A 17,290-nucleotide genomic window follows, 5' to 3' on the forward strand; every position below is an offset into this window, starting at 1 on the left:
AAGTGTAAGAAGGGAAGTGAACAGAATAAGGATGGACAGAGAAACCATTTGCTTTTTATTTATCATTGGATGTATGCTGATTCTTATTTTGTAATCTTATCTTGGATCCTATTCTTTAAGTTACAGTAAAAACTGAGTGAACCCTCAAATGGACGTAATAGGGGGGTGGATGGACCCTTTTGTGATTCCTGGTTTCTCCCTGGTTTGCTAAATTTGGCTTCCCTTCTCTTATTTTTCCTTAACTGGCACCTCCTGGAACTATTTCATCTGGAGTGTGACGTGGTCATGGAGACTGTGATTGACAGTTCCAGGGGCCCCAGAAGAGAAATCTTCTTCTCTGTCTGGACTTGAACCTGGAATCGTGGCACCCCTAATCTAGGCTAAAGCACCCTCACACATGCTCTCTCTCACACCCCTCCAAGCACCCTCACACATGCTTTCTTTGACACCCCTCCAAGCACCCTCACACATGCTTTCTTTGACACCCCTCCAAGCACCCTCACACATGCTCTCTCTCACACCCCTCCAAGCACCCTCACACATGCTTTCTTTGACACCCCTCCAAGCACCCTCACGCATGCTCTCTCTCACACCCCTCCAAGCACCCTCACACTTGCTCTCTCTCACACCCCTTCAAGCACCCTCACACATGCTCTCTCTCACACCCCTCCAAGCACCTTTACACATGCTCTCTCTCACTCCCCTCCAAGCACCCTCACACATGCTCTCTCTCACACCCCTCCAAGCACCCTCACACATGCTCTCTTTGATAACCCTCCAAGCACCCTCACACATGCTCTCTCTCACACCACTCCAAGCACCCTCACACATGCTCTCTTTGACATCCCTTCAAGCACCCTTACACATGCTCTCTCTCACACCACTCCAAGCACCCTCACACATGCTCTCTCTCACACCCCTCCAAGCACCCTCACAAATGCTCTCTTTGACACCCCTTCAAGCACTCTTACACATGCTTTCTCTCACACCCTTCCAAGATCCCTCACACATGCTCTCTTTCACACCCCTCCAAGTACCCTTACACATGATCTCTCTCACACCCCCAGGCTCGCAATCTCTCACACATACACATACACACACCCCTCTACACACACACATTCTCATAGGAGTCTTGATCTTCGCCACACAGCATGCCGGGGCCTTGAGCTTCACCGCGTGCCACTCCAGGAGATCTTCCATGCCACGCGGCAAGCCGGGGCCTTGATCTTCACCGTGAGTGGTGTCTCCTCTATCGTTGCCATTTTCTGCACAGAATTCTGTGCAGAAACTGGCAAAGATGGAAGAGACCCCAGCTGTGTGGGGTGTGTGTGTGTGTGTGTGTGGAGATTCTGCACCAATTCTTTGTTTTTGGTGGCAGGGTGAGGTGGCCACTAGAGGAGTTTGGGGGAGCAGTTTTTGCTGCTTCCAAAGTTTGCCACCTGAAGCGGCCGCCTCACCCTGCCTCATTATAGAACCGCCTCTGGCCACCTGTTTGGATTTAGATATGATCACCGTGGCCTGTGTGGAGTGTTGCAGAGTAGATGGTGCAGAGATGGAGCCATTATGTGGGCCATCTGAGACTACATTTTCCACAGTCCCTGTGGTGACATAGTCATTGCTGTTGTGAGTTGTTAGAGCATCAAAACAGTGCAAGGATTTGCCTTGTTAAATGGGCTGAGTAAGGGGAAGGTATTTTTCAGCACTTGAGGTGTCAGTGGTGTACCTTGATAGGCATGACAGTTGTCATTTTATGAATGAGAAAATGGAATTCATAGATGGGAAAAGGTATTTTATTTTCATATATGCTGACCTTCCAGGCTAGCAGTTCATCATACTTTTTAACTTGCTAAACCATTACAATTTTTCTTTTCACTCTAAAACAGCATTTACTATATGGGTCATGCTGCTGTTCCACCCACGCCCCACTCAATGCGCAGTAACATGCCAGTAGCCCAGTCACTGTAGAGGAGGCCTTTGATCACTTTATTTTAAATAGCATCAAAGGAAAACACTCAGTTACAAATGTGAAAAGAAACTGTGCTGTTCAAAATGCATATTATAAACAAACGCACTCAGACCTGCAACCCCTATGTGTACAGAATGATTAAGTGCAAGGTTCAATCAACTGGCAAGGCACTAGAGATGAAAGGAAATATATAAATGTGTGTTAAAAAAGCTTCATGGATTCCATTTACTGGTACTATATTATAATAAGTATATAAACATTGAGGCCAATGTTCAGTAAGCTGCTGAGAACACAAGTTATCCCACTGAATACACTTGCCAAAAGTTAATTAGCCCCATATATCCAGATAACTTTAAAACCTAACCAACTATGTATGAATATAGCTGGTTATGTGTTAAAGTTATCTTGCCTTGTGTGGCCGTATATGTTGCCATTTACCTGTTATCTTCAAAAGATATATGGCTGAGTGGCACTGTTTGGAAAAAGAAAATGTGTAGTGTGCGCTTACGGCTCGTTTCTGCTCCCCATCCCTCCACATTTCACAAATGGTCCTGCTAGGCTGAGCACTCTGGGGGTTTGCGAGATCTACAGAGGTGGCTCTGGGGGGTGGGGGAGAGCAGGAGAGTCCCAAAGAGGTGAAGGGTGGGGAGGAGGCAAGAGGGTTCAACATTAAGGTAAATAAAAACTTGGGAAGGGGGTCCCAACCTGCGGACCCTGAAATATTGTAACACTTCAGAGGTCTTTGTGGACTGGGGGGTGGATGGGTAGGGGTTGCTTAGTCCAGCAAGGCCATTTGTGAAATTTGGAGGGGGGGGGGGGAGGCGCACAGAATTGGGCCACAGGCCTGTACTAAAACTTTTTCCCCAAACAGTGCCACTTAACCAGATATCTTTTGGAGATATCTGGTTAAGTGGCAAATTATCCAGTCATACCAGGCTGGAAAACTTCAAACCTTCTCTGAGGTAGGCCTAAAGTTATCCGGCTAATTTAGTCAGATAGAACTGAAAATTGGCTAAGTTAACTGGCTAATTTAGGTCTGCCCTGAAATTCCTAATCTGGCTAGATTTTAGCTGAATAATGTCATACCTGGTTAAAATCTAGCCAGATAATTTATTTATTATTTATTTATTAGTTTCATAGCATTTATATTCCGCACATTCCAAATGATCACAGAGGATTCCATGAGTAACATTCATAAAAATTAAACAATAGAAAGAACTGAACTGAGTCCAAGTTAAAGCAATAAAAACATAATAAAAAACTAGGGATGTGCATTCGTCTAGGACGAATTAGACAATTTCAATGCAATTGTCTAATTCGTCCTGGTTCGGCCACCCCAAAAAATGAAGGGAATTTCCCAGAAATTTTGGGGAATTTCGTTTTTCTGGATTAGTGCGCGCTAACATTGAAATGTTAGCATGCACTAACAGGGAGTTCGTGTGCACTAACCCCGAAATTCTCGATGGCCGAAAAAAATAGGACTGAACTGCGGGAAACCGAAATTTCCCGGGCGGGCCAATAACGAAGGTTGAACCAAAAGGTTCAGCCGAAGCACAATTCTGTAAAAACACAGTATTGGTGAATAAAAACAACAACAATAAATATATACATAGATAATACATAACAACAAAATGCTGCTTCTGCACAATCACAACTGCCATATAAGTGGCTCAATATTAAATAAAACCTCACCATTTAATTGGAAAACTTGTGAGTTATCTGGCTAAATGCCTTTGATTAATTGACCCCAGTGTGTTTCAGGAATGTACTCCACTCCTCAGGGATAAATCTAGATTATATCAATCAGATTTAAGGATTGGGAAAAAGTAGAGCAAAATAAATACAAAACGTCGTCAAGTCCATTTCATTGCATCATTTCATACTAACACATATTTTTTCCACAGCTTTAATTTAGTGTTCACTGTTACCGATATGTCAAACCTACTGCAGTTGGGGGAGACTTTAGAAAAAGGTGTGAAATCTAAGTGTCATTTTCATATCAGATCTGAGAACTGTTCTGCCTTCTATAAGCTGAGACTTGTCAAGAGACTAAAATATCTTCTTCAGCCTTCTAATCTGACATTGGTTTGTAGAGGCCTCTTGGGACCTCCATTAGGTGACCCTAGTCTAGGACATGGATAGTGGAGTTAGGGGAGGAGTATACCACTTATTATAGCACTCCTGTGAGACTGCTGGATTGGTGAGGGAGGCAGAGTGGGGTTCAGTGTGGCATTTTGATTTATCAGTCTAAGGATAAGGAGCTGTTAATTCGGTTGGATTCTCTATTCCTTGTGGGCTAGGCCTCATGCCTTGACTCTACCAGATAGAAAGGAGGCAGGTAACTCTCTAGTCCTTAACCTGGCTAGCGAGGATGTCTCAGTTAGTTTAAGCATTTTTGGACTTTACTTTTTTGGTGTTTTTTGATCCCCTTGTCCTTGCTCGGGCAGAGAAAAATGCCCTTGTCTATGAGAAGGATTAGGATGAGAGAAGACCCTCTGATGCCATCTCACTAGGTGGATGGGCAGTAGTGACTCTATGCTGAATAAAGTTTTCTGACAGGTTTTTGTTTTTTTTTTTGGTGAAAATTTTGCCTTTTTGTTTGAGAGGAAGTTTTGCTGTCATCCTTCCTGCCCAAAATTCTAGGAAAGGAGAAGAGTTTCTTTTCCTGCTGAGGTCTTGGGGCTTTTACCTGAAAGATCCCATATTACCATCTGAAATAGAGAATTAACAGTAAGAGGGATTTTTTTTTTATCTAGATGAGGAGAAGAATGGAGAATCTGAAGTAGAGCTGGACATTAGGTATTCGTGGGATGGGAAATTTTACTACATCTAGGAGATCCTGCTCACCTGGGATGCTTATGATTCCATGCCCTGGAGGGTGAGATAAGTTTAGGACACTAATGCTGGGGGGACACTTTCACAGCTAGAGACAGAATTGAAGAATAAGTTGAGACATGGGAATAACCAGAACCAAATGTGTATAGAGCCAGTTAATTACCTTGAAAGATCTATTACAACCAAGTTGTGTCTAGACTATTTATTTGACAATTACATCCATCTACATTACACTGCTGAGACCATCACCCACTAAAAAGCTTCCCCTCTGCATTTTGGCCCTGAAGGTGTAGCGCCCCCCCCCCCCCCCTCCGCCTTGCCCCTCCGCCTTTTGAGAATCCATCCCCAGGGATGTGGGGTTGTCAGGACTTAGCCTTGGAACTAAGTGTGACTCTTGTCTTCTCAGGACAATCAAGAAGGGCTACAAGTTAAACAATTGCTGATAGTAATCGGGCTAGATTATTGCAATTCCATCTTTTTAGGGCTTCCAAATTTCCTGACCAGGGTCCTCCAGTTTGTCTAGAATACAGCTGCCTGCATCATTACAGAGCAACATTGTCATGATCATATCACCACTGCACTGAAAAGCCCTGTTTGGCTACCTAGCACTATTCACATTAAATGTACACTCTTGTGTTAATGTTTACGGCCATACATGGTGATGCCTTACAATATTTGAAGTCCATTTTAGTTTAGAAAAATACATCTTTTCTTACCAACTTCATTAATCAGGGAAAGCCTTCCTTTTTCTTCCAGGGTCAAAGATGTGGAATGCTATGCTCTTATAGGTAGATTTTAAAAGCGCTGCTCAGGTAAAAATGGTCCCCTATACGTGTATGTGGTCCGCGTGCAAGTAACATGAATTTTAAGAAGTCGCAATGTACACACATACATACCTGTGTGCAGAGCCGGCGGAAGTACTAGGGAAACTAGACCTGGGTTTAGGGTGCTGACCATTAGGGGGTGTGAGCAGTGGCGTACAGAAGGGTGGGGGGCAGAGGGGGGCAGTGCCCTCGGGCATAGGGCTATAGAGGGGTGCTGATGGCCAACATGGAGGCCCATGTGGCCGCCATGGACCTCATCCCACTGGTGGCTGAGCAGGGAACTACTGCTGTGCTGTGTACCAGAAGCACACAGAAGGACGATCATTGGGGCCATGGTGAAGAAGGTCACGTCCAAACCTGCAGGTGCTCCTCCTCTTTCCTGCCTGCGCAGCCCCGGAAGAAAAACATTGCTGGAGCCATGAGGGCAGGAAGGAGGAGGAGCATCAGCCAAATGCAGAAGAAGAGCAGCATTTATGGGCCACCGTGAATCCTATGTCATGGCGGCCTGAGAAGAGGAGGAGACCCGGTAGCAGGGCCGTCGCGGATCCCATGATGCAGGTGGCCTGAGAAGATCAGGGTCGCTGCAGAGTCATCCCGTGGCAACCTGCAAAGAGGAGGCCCAGAGGTGATAGAGAAGCTGAGGGCCTGTAGAGTGTGTGGGTGTGAGAGTGAGTTGAGAGACTGTGTGTGTGGGAGTGAGGACCTGAATGTTTGGACAGACAGCATGTGACAGCCTCTGTGTGTGTGAGAGTGACAGCATGTGCCAGTGAGAGCCTGTGCTTGAGCAAGACAGCAGGTGGGAGTGAGAGAACCTGTGTGTGTGAGAGTGAGCAGGCATGTGCAAGAGAGAGACAGTGTGTATGTATGTATGAATGAAAGAGAGCATGTGAGAGAGAGTTGTGGGTGAGTGAGTCAGCTTGTGAGTGTGAGAGCTTGTGTGTGTGTGTGTGTGAGAGAGAGAGAGAAAGCATGTGAGAATGAGATCTGCCTGTGTTTTGAGGGAAGAAGACAGATGCAGAGAAAAGAAACAGGAAAAAAAGACCCTGTAAAGGAATTGGCAAAAAAACAAGAAGGGAAGGTGGGAAAAAAAAGCCTGTAACCAACTGATTAGAAAACTAAGATCAGACAGCAAAGGTAAAATAAAAAAAGAAAAATTACTTTTTAGTGATTGGCATATGTAATCTTTGGGAATGTGCAAGAATAGCACTTTCTCTATGCCGATTTCGCAATGTACAAGATCAGCATGGAGGAAGGGAAAGCCTGCAAATGTTTAATACTGTTGGGCCTGCACAGAGGAGGCAGCAGAATGGGCTTCAGTGCCAGTAGCAGCAATCAGCGCCTCCCCAAATAGCCACGCGACAGCAGTGACAGCGGTAGCAGAGGAGTGAGAGAGGTTCAGAGGTTGCTATAAAACAAAGAGAGGGGTCTGCCTTCAGTTGTGTATGAATGGGAGTCTGCCTGGGGGTTTATGTGTGTAAATGCATGGGTGCCTGCCTGAGGGTGTGTAAGGAATGTCTAGGGAAATCCGGCCATGGGCGGACGCAGCTGGGTCCCCCTTCCTTTACCCGCGGACGCCGGCTTCCTCCACTGCCTGCTTCGCTCCATTGCAGGCCGTCCCAGGGCCTTGCCGCAGCGTTCTCCCCACAAGGGAGACGCCGCCGACCTCTTTAGGGACTCCGGCCCCTTTGGAGCGCACACGCGCTCAAGCCCGACATTTAAAGGGGCTGCGGCGGGAAACCTCGGCCCGGCCCCAAACCTAACGTCATCAGCAGAGGCCTATTTAAGGCCACGTCAGACTTCTCCTCTTCGCCTTGGCAACAGGTCAGCTCTTCTGAATAGCTAGTTGCTAGTTCCTGGTGTTCCTGATTGTTCCAGTGTCCGTTCCTGTGTTCCTGCTTGTTCCAGTCTCCGTTCCTGTGTTCCTGCCTATTCTATTTCCGTTCCTGCTCCTGCCTTCGGTTGTCTCTTCGGTTCTGACTTTGGCCTGGTATCTGGATTCTCCTGTCTTCTGCCTGTCCTGACCTTTGGCATGTTCTCTGGCTTCTGCTTGCCTTCTGCCTGCCCCGACCTCTGGCCTGGTTCTTCGTGCTGCACCTCTGCTGCCTGCCTCGACTCCTGGACCGTCTTAATCTCTCTGGATTTCTGTCAGCCTCGACTTGGATCGCCCACTGGACTTCCTCTGCCAGGAGACCTCCGCTTAAGTCCTGCCGGCCCTGGCACCCAAGGGCTCAACCTGTGGGGGATGAGGGCTGGAATAGGTGAAGTTCCTGTCAGGTTTCCTGGTCTTGTTCTGCCTCCCTGCTACGAGTGCCACTGAAGGCCTTCCTTCAGTGGATCCTCCAACTCTCGAGCTGGCTCAAGGATCCATGTTTCCAACAGAATGGGTAAGGGGTCCTGAAATAGTAGAATGTAGGATATATGTCCTGCTGGCCATGGATATGCTGGTCAGTAGAACATGTGTATATGTCTTAGAGGAGACCAAGGACTTAAATGAAAATACAATTGTAAACATTTTTTGTTTTTACAAATAATCATAATGCCCTCATTATAAGCTTCCAGCAAGTGTATTTTTTTTTTTTTTTTATAAACTGTGATCAAGTATTAAGTTTGGTCGAAAAGAATGAATTTACAAATTTATAAAGTAAAATAATGAATTTAATTACAATCACTATTTATCTAAAATTATGCAGAGGAAAATGTTATATAGAATGTGTATCATCTCTATAAATTACTGTAGATTATAATGGAAACAAATAAATCAAAATTTTCTTAAAAATAATAGCAGAAAAAAAACTTTGCGGAACAGAATGAAAGTTTAATTAGGTCTGTATCTTTAGCACAGCCAAAGAAAATTAATGCAGCACACTTTTACCAAACATCTGCCAATTTATTTTACATTAAAAAACATTACATTAACACTATAGAATGCTTTTTTATGGCCAAAAATCAAGTTATTTCCTTATGAAGCTAAAATTACCCAATGCAAGAGGAAAGCCTTTTTGGGAATGCATTCACATGTGATTTCCATTGGGGCTAACTTCTTTAAGTTTCCCTCTAGGTGCGCTATTAACTTAAGCATCAAGGCAACAAATTTTTTTTTTTTTTTAAATCCTGCTCATGTTTTAAATCATCTTTTAAATCCTGCTTCTTCTTCAGGATAAGCCAGTGTGGGATCCTTTTATTCCTAAACAGAGATTGTATCCTTGTGTCAGTCCATTTGTTAAGATAGTTATTGCTAGGTGATAGGTCAAAACATAATGACTTTTTCTTTTTACTTTTTTTCTCTCCTCTTTTTTTCCTTTAAACTAAATTCGTCTTTTGTTAAAGTTAAGTTTATATTTCTCAATGAGTGGTAGCATAAGACAGGTACAGCAAATACATGTTTAGAAAATATTTTCAATCAGTACTATTTAGATATACTAGTGATAAGAGGAAGTGCAAAAGAGGCATTGTGAGACTTAGAAGTGAAGGGGAGGAATATGTAGAGGTTGACGAGTAAAAGCTAAATTGCTTAACAAATATTTCTGTTCTATGGAAGGGCCAGGAGCAGAACCGCTTAAAATGAATCACTAGTTGGTCAGACCAAGGAACTTGAGTACGTTTTCAAAAGGATTTCTCAAAATGCTATAGATCTCCCAAGAAGACTATGTCCAAAGTGTGACCCAACTTATGAGCTGGTCTGTCAATAAATTGTCACATTCAAAATTCTTCACATTAGGAAGTGAATGGCCAATCATCAACCCACAATAGAAGAGGACCAGAAGGCTCATCTGCATACTGCTCCCAGCATCCCCTTGGAGAGGACTTCAGAGGTCACAGTGAGCGATCCAGGCTTCAAGCTCTACAGCCCCAGCTTCCAAAGGCCCTGCAACCTTTGCAGTAGAAGAGGACTGAAAGGCTTTTCTGCATACTACTCCCAGCATCCCCTGGGATGGAATTTCAGAGGTCACAGCGAGCAATCCAGGCTTTGAGCTGGTCACTGAGCTCCGAAGAAGAGTGCAGGGGGAGACGAGGCACTGAAAGACGTGCCGAGAACAAGAGGACCCAAAGGACTGGATCCAGGGAGCTCCCCATGGCCTTTGAAGTGAGGTGGATCACTGTGGACTGCCATTCGGTCTGCCGCTCGGTACCTGTTGCAGCTCCAGCTGATCTCCAGAGCACTCCAGCTGACCTTTGGACCACTCAGACCATCTGACACACGCCATACTTGCTACACATGTGGCCCCAGCTGACCCCCTGGCCTTCCGGAATTTACTACTCTTGTGACCCCAGCCACGGTCACTGCACATGCGGCTTTGGATGTTCCCCCTGGCCTTCCTGGCCTATGCCCATCCTCTGATTGCAGCTCTGAGCACTGCGAGCGGATGAGCATTGTGACTGAGGAAACACTTGAGCGGCTGTGAATGAGTGCTGCCACTGCTGCGGCTGGGCCAATCACCTCCCTGCCACAATCGATATGCCACCCACCTGCCTCTGAGCTCAGCTGCCTAAGAGAGAGCAAGGAGCCTAATTAGCTGCATCTGCCCTCCACTAAGTACAGCTTTCTCAGTGGGGCTAGGTGACCTGATCTCCACACCACCTGCCCACCACTGTGTGTTGCTGTCTAGGAGTGAGCTGGGAGCTGAGCTCACGCTCTCCTCACCTGCAGACCCATGGGCTTACAGACCTTACCAGAAGACTTTGGAGAACCCCAGAGGACTCCAGATGACCCTGAAGATGCCCAAGATCCCCAGAGGACTCCAGAGGGCCCCCAAAGATTTCAGAGGACCCCTAAAGACCCCAGAGAACCCCCAAGTGGACCTCAGTGGACCCCAGAGCACCCCAATGGACTCCAGAGGACCCCAGAGTTCACTGGCACACTCCCTGTGAGGAGAGACACACTGGGGAACCCACATGAGGATACCACTACCTGACACCACAAGTGAACTCTGTAGCACCTGTGAGAAGTGACTATCTGACCTTGTCAATGCTGTATACTGCCTAAAGTCTTCACTACTACAACAGTTGTTAACTGACAGACATAACCACCAAACTGACCTACTGTACTTTACCCTTTGATCCAAGTATCACAATCAGAGTTGGAATTAAAATTAAGAATACAACCAATAACAGGACAGGGGAAAAATGACAACCTTATAAACAACAAATACAAAAAATCCAAATACAACTAAAAAAACTATAATACACTACAAACAACAAAAACATAAACATCAAAACATGCCTACTGTTCACCCTGCTTCTACTAAATTTGCAATCAATTTCAAGGAAAATCCCACTCATAATGATATTAATGACCAACAACCAACAATATTCTGCATAACTAAAACCTGGCTAAATGTTAAAGACAATGTACTGCTATACCAATTATTGAATCCTAATTACAATCTGTTCCATATACCACAACAAAAAAGAAAAGGTGGTGGCTTACTAATAATCTGCAGATAGGAACTCAAATTAACACTAAAGAAAATTGAAATCTGCCCATCCTATGAATCAAAACAAATTAATATTGGACTGGTCTACTGCCCTCCAGGAGTACTCCAAAAGGACTGCTCACCCTTAATCAAACTTTTCACAAAAGAACTCCCTTCACCATAGACAACAATAAGCTTAGGAGACTTGAATCTACATGTTAATGATTCTCCATGAATCATCTATTGTGACATGTTCCTAGAAGCAATGGAAGCCTTAGGATGGACTCAACATGTCTCTGAGGCCACCCATAAAGCAGGCAATACTCTTGACCTCATATTTGCTAATTCCAATAATTACAGTATATATACTAAGCACAAAATAATTCCTTGATCTAATCACCACTCAATTAAAGCAGAGTTAATATACAAAAATCATTCAGCGATGAACTCCAAAAACAAAAACCCTCAAACATTCAGAAGGAAAATCAAAACTGAAACACTAAAAAATGCACTAGAGACCAAAATCAACAATCTAAATCTAAGCAACTATGATGAGACATTTGATTCATGGGAAAAAATGATCATAGAAATAGCAGATAAACACAGCCCAACTCAACCAAAACTGCAGACAAAATTTATGATAATCTCAGAAAAATGAACCCTTGGTATAATGAAGAAATGAAAGAAACAAAAAACCCCCCCAACAAAAACACCTCAGAAAACTTGAAAAATTTTGGCAAAAAAAACCCATTAGACAAATCTCTAAGAAAATACAAATCATACCTATCAAACTAGAGAACTCTAACGAATAAAACTAAAAAAGCCTATTATGCAAAACAAATACACAGAGTAGTTTTCAACTCAAAACTACTATTCAAAACAGTTAAGGTTCTAATAAAAGACCCTTCTGCACTCCAATCTACAAACAATAACCTCACAAGAACTTCATGTAACAACTAGGGATGTGAATTGTATTTCTGACGATTGAAAATATCGTACGATATTTTCAAAGTCGTCAGAAATCGGGGGCTCCCCAAAACCGATAGGAAAACCCCATGAAATTGTTTGTGGGGTTCTCTTATCATTTTGGGAGAGGGCGGGAAAACTGGCACACAAAAACAATCCCTAAACCCACCCCGACCCTTTAAAACATCTCCCTTAGCTTCCCTGACCCCCCCCGAAAAAATGTTTTAAATTAACTGATGGTCCAGTGGTGGTCCCGGGAGCGATCTCCCGCTCTCGGGCCGTCGGCTGCCATTAATAAAAATGGCACCGATGGCCCTTTGCCCTTACCATGTGACAGGGTATCCGTGCCATTGGCCGGCCCCTGTCACATGGTAGGAGCACTGGATGGCCCGCACCATTTTTAAAGATGGCGCCGGGCCCGACATTTTGGGGGGGTCGGGAGGGTGGGAGAAGCTAAGGGAGCTGTTTTGAAGGGTCGGGGTGGGTTTTTTGTTTATCGGCTCGGGCGCATCTGATTAAAAAAAAAACCCGATCGGGCCACACGAAAAAAAATTCACGATGTGAATCGGAACCGATTCCAGTTCCAGTTCACATCTCTAGTAACAACTACACTATAGCATTAACTGAAAAAAATCTAGAGCAAATCACATATTCTTGCCCTAATAATACATCAGATCATGTTAGTGCACATGATAATTGGTCAACATTTGACACAGTCTCAAAGATGGAGATTAGCAAAATCATAGCTAAACTAAAACTAGCTTCTCATCCACTTGACTTGATTCCTGCCTGTTCGCTGAAACAAGTAAACCAAACCATAGCCCCTACAATTACAACGATAGTCAACCTTGCACTTGCAGAATGACTTATGACCCATGGTCTAAAACAAGCAGTAATTAAACCAATCTTAAAGAATAAAGCAGGAAGATCTGATGATTGGGACAACTACCGACCAATTTCCAGCTTAACCTTTATCACAAAATTTTTCAAAAAAGCAGTTCTTAACCAGTTACAATCTCATCTAGAAGACAATAAAACCTTGATCCTAACCAATTCAGATTAAAAAAAAAATCGCTCTACAGAAACTCTTCTACAATCCCTAACTGACCCTATATTACAGGGCTTGGACTCTAATGAATCTTACTGCCTGGTACTGATTGATCTCACAGCAGCCTTTGATACTGTTGACCATAACCTACTTTGCTGACAACTGAGAAACATACTTAAATGGTTCAACGCATTCCTTACAAGCAGATCCTTCCAAGTTAAACTCAACAGTCACTTATCTGACACATTCCAATGCTCTACAGGCATTCCGAAAGGATCTGTACTATCTGCAACTCTATTTAATGTATATGTGCTGCTCTTGTGTAAATTACTAACAGAACTAGGAATACATTTCTTTCTATATGCTGACGATCTGCAATTCTACATCCCACTAACAAAATCTTTTGATAAAACAGCACTGCTTATCTCTGGATATATGGTCACAATAAAAAAAAGCTTGCATAAATGAAACTATTGATGAACCCCCTAGAAAACAGAATTAATTGGTTGAGCCAAAACCCACCTAAATCTATACCACCAGGGACTGATCTCAGAAATTGCCAATTAACCCCATCATCAACGCAAGTGAGAGATCTAGGAGTTCAAATTGATGAAAACTTTAAGATGAAAACCCATATTAGCAAATTGATCAAATCTGGTTTCTACACGCTAAGAATCCTGAGCAGATTGAAACCAGTTCTAAACACAGCAGATTTCAGAACGATCTTACAATTTCTAATATTCTTTAACCTTGATTGTTGTAATTCCCTACTTCTATGAATCTCATCTAATCACCTAAAACCTCTTCAACTACTGAAAAATGCTGCAGCTAGATTACTGTCTAGAAAACGGAAATACAACCACATCACCCCAACGCTGATCAGTCTATATTGCTCCCTGTTCAATATAATCTACAAAGTACTCACCATAATTTTTAAGAACATTAATCTGAATAACGATCTGTTGGGAATAACATTTAAACCACATATTCCACCATGAACGCTCAGATCACAAAACAAAGGCCTCATAGAAATCCAGGCCATAAAAAACTCTCACCTAATGCAAACTAGAAAAAGAGCAATTTTAGTCACTGGACCAAAATTATGGAACCCTATGCCAGAGGACCTGCAAACTATAAAAGACAATAAAAGTGAAGTTGAAGACCTAGCTATTAAAAAATGCCTACTGTCTGGCAGATGCCTCCAATTCGCCATGAGTCAGAAAACCTAAAATGTACTGATCTTTACCCCCACCCTTAACCCCTCTTAACTTGAATGCACACATTGGAGTAGATTTTCAAAAAGTATGCACAATTTTATAACATTCAGGCATTGGTCTGTATTTCCATTACTCTGGGTCTATTATGCAGGGTGACTGGAAATTTTCTGTAATTTTATTTTTATTTAATAATGATTGATATTTTAAATCCAAATTGTGATTTGACCTAAGCTAATAGTATTACGCTGACCAGCTTACCAGTTGTTAGGGAAGCCGTAACTATGTATTCCCTGGATACGACTTTGGAATTTCCCTGGTTGCAATAGCAATCATTGTTTTTCATGGTATGTTTCGGTCAATCCACTGGTTTAAGGGGAGACCAGACACTACAACTAGTCTCAAAATATTAATTTTATTTTTATTATGGACATTCAAAAATATTTTTACTATTAATAAATAAATTCTCTTGTTCCAATAAAATGTATAGAGGTCATTTCCATTCGTAAAAGTCATTTTTCAGCTGATAGTAGTCATTTGTTTTTATTATTTAAAATTTATCCATTCCATATTTCCAGATCTCACCTGGATTGGGGTCTTCAGGATCTCTCTAGAATTTCCTGTTTTCTAGGGGATTTTAGTGAGTTTAGCCCATAATTAGCGAGTTCCTCCAAATGGGATTGGCAACGTTTTTAAAATTTCCCTTATTTTTAATAAAATCCAGGCTCCCCCCCCCCCCCCCCAGGCAATGGATGTCCTGCTGACATCATTTCTGGCCATCACTGTTGCATCATTGGAGCTTCCCCAAGGCTCCGGCGCTGATCTCTCCGTTTTTTTAAATTTAAAACTCATGGCAGTTGAGTCATGGAGAGATTGCAGAGACAGCATCTTGGCTGGTCAGCTCTCAATGGTGGTAGTTCAATAGGGCCGGAGGTGCAGGCAGTGGCAGGGATCAAGCAGTTTCAACATGAGAGGAGGACACCGCCAGCAGCAATGGGGAATTCTGTTACCCCCATTCGCTGCCCGCCAGCTGATTTCTTCCATCCTCTTTTCAGTCTTCTTTTCCGGGTCCTGCCGGGCAACTCCTGTATATCTTTATTTCCTCGATGGTCCATTCATGGCAGTGGCAGCGGCAATCAGGGCCTAGAGTCAGCAACTATAGCAGCAACTTCTTTCTCTCCTCTCCAGTCCCTTAACCTATGACAATGAGCAGTGGGTGACAAAATTGGGTGACAGAAAAGCGGTCCCAGTGGAGCACAAGCAGGAAAGCAGGCCTGGTCACTGGCAACGTCGCAACGTCTTCAATATCCTCCAGGCCCCTCCAGTACTTACAACTTGATTTTTTTTTTTCTATGTGATTCTTTCTCTCCATGACTCAACTCCGACCACCGGAGCCTCCATTTCACCACAGCCCCAATCACAAACGTATCAGGCTCTCTTTATTTTATTTTTTTTCTTCGGCGCCTCTCTTTTCTCTTGGGTTCTCCCTCTGCATTTCCTTCTTAATCTTGTGGGGGCTAGCACTCAACACGGGGTCTTTCTCTTTCTCAGGCCTGCCATTTTTTAACAAAGCCTCCAGCCCCCTCAGAAGTCCAGGCAAGTTATTTATTTATTTATTTATTTATTTATTTGTTTATTTATTTAGGGGTTCCTATTCCCCTATCACATTTCCCCCCACTAAGACTCAATGTTGTTTCCACCACAGTCACACTCACACCCTAGCCAGTTAAGAGAAGGCACTAAGTAAACAGTCAATGTCAAACTTGTTTAAATGTAGCTAATCACAGTACATTTTTTATAACCAGTGTTCTCCCTTAATTAAGAACACATATTGGTAGAGACAGCAGTTTTCTTAACACAATAATTAATTAAGAAAACCTCACAAATTTTCTCTCACACCTACCAGCTTAGCTTTCCTTCTTTGCTGTATTGGGGATACAAAATAACCAACTTCTATAATTCTAATTTCCTTTACTTCTCTAATACAATCATAATAACATGGTAACTTTCCTCTCTTCATACAAATGGCTCTTTTTATAGTTTCATCCGTGATTCCATCTTCATTACTTTTCTCTGCATTTCCCAGGCCCATAGTGCCTATTGATAAATCCAGGCCTGGCATTACTGTGTAACAAGGGGTAGTTGTTTCATTTCAACACATTCAAATCATGAACAGTCAATGCATCATGAGATGATAAAATTAATTCCAGTGCTATACACCAACCAATTCAGGCTTTCAGAGCTCATTAATTGTGATTCACCAGCAATGGGCTACTGCAAACCATGGTAATCATTGCAGAAATGGCTTGATACAGATTCCCATTTAAGGAAAAATCCAGTTAGATAAGATGGTATAATCTTCCTTGGAGCTAGACATATTAGGGCTACATGCTGAACACAACACCAGCTGGTCTGCATGCTCTCACCAGAGAATCTTTAAAATATGATCATGCTCAGAACAAAAACAGATTAAATCATCAGCAGCTCTCACATGGGGGTGCTGGAATGATCTGTTTGAATAAGTAGCCTTGGGTTACATTTGTACTCATGAGGAATCCAATATAAAGCTACTTCTGCATGTTTTTGATACTGTTCACTAACTGGTGAATTTTCAAAAGGTTGCGTGCATAAAATCAGCATATATGCGTCAAAATAGCATATACTTTCTTATATGCTATTTTATAAACCTCAAAATGCATGCAGAAATAAGGGTCTGCGAGTAGATTTGCATGTCTGAAAAGGGAGCAGGCCAGGGGCATTCCAGGGTGGGGCCAAAATTTACACAAGTTGCTATTTTACAAGCAATTTACGCCTGTAGATTTGGCAGCTTACTCGTGTATATTTACACCTGCTCTATATCTGGAGTAAGTGATCATAAGTGAAATGGGGGGAAATGAGTGAGGCTGAAGAGCCAGGGGAGTCTCAATGACCAGCAGATGGACTAGGTGACCTGGTAGACTAATTGGCAAAACTGGCTATTTCATTGCCATGCTCATGATAGAAAATCTTCCGGCTTACCTGCG

This window comes from Rhinatrema bivittatum, chromosome 3 (genome assembly GCF_901001135.1).
Source record: "Rhinatrema bivittatum chromosome 3, aRhiBiv1.1, whole genome shotgun sequence".
Lineage (NCBI taxonomy): Eukaryota > Metazoa > Chordata > Amphibia > Gymnophiona > Rhinatrematidae > Rhinatrema > Rhinatrema bivittatum.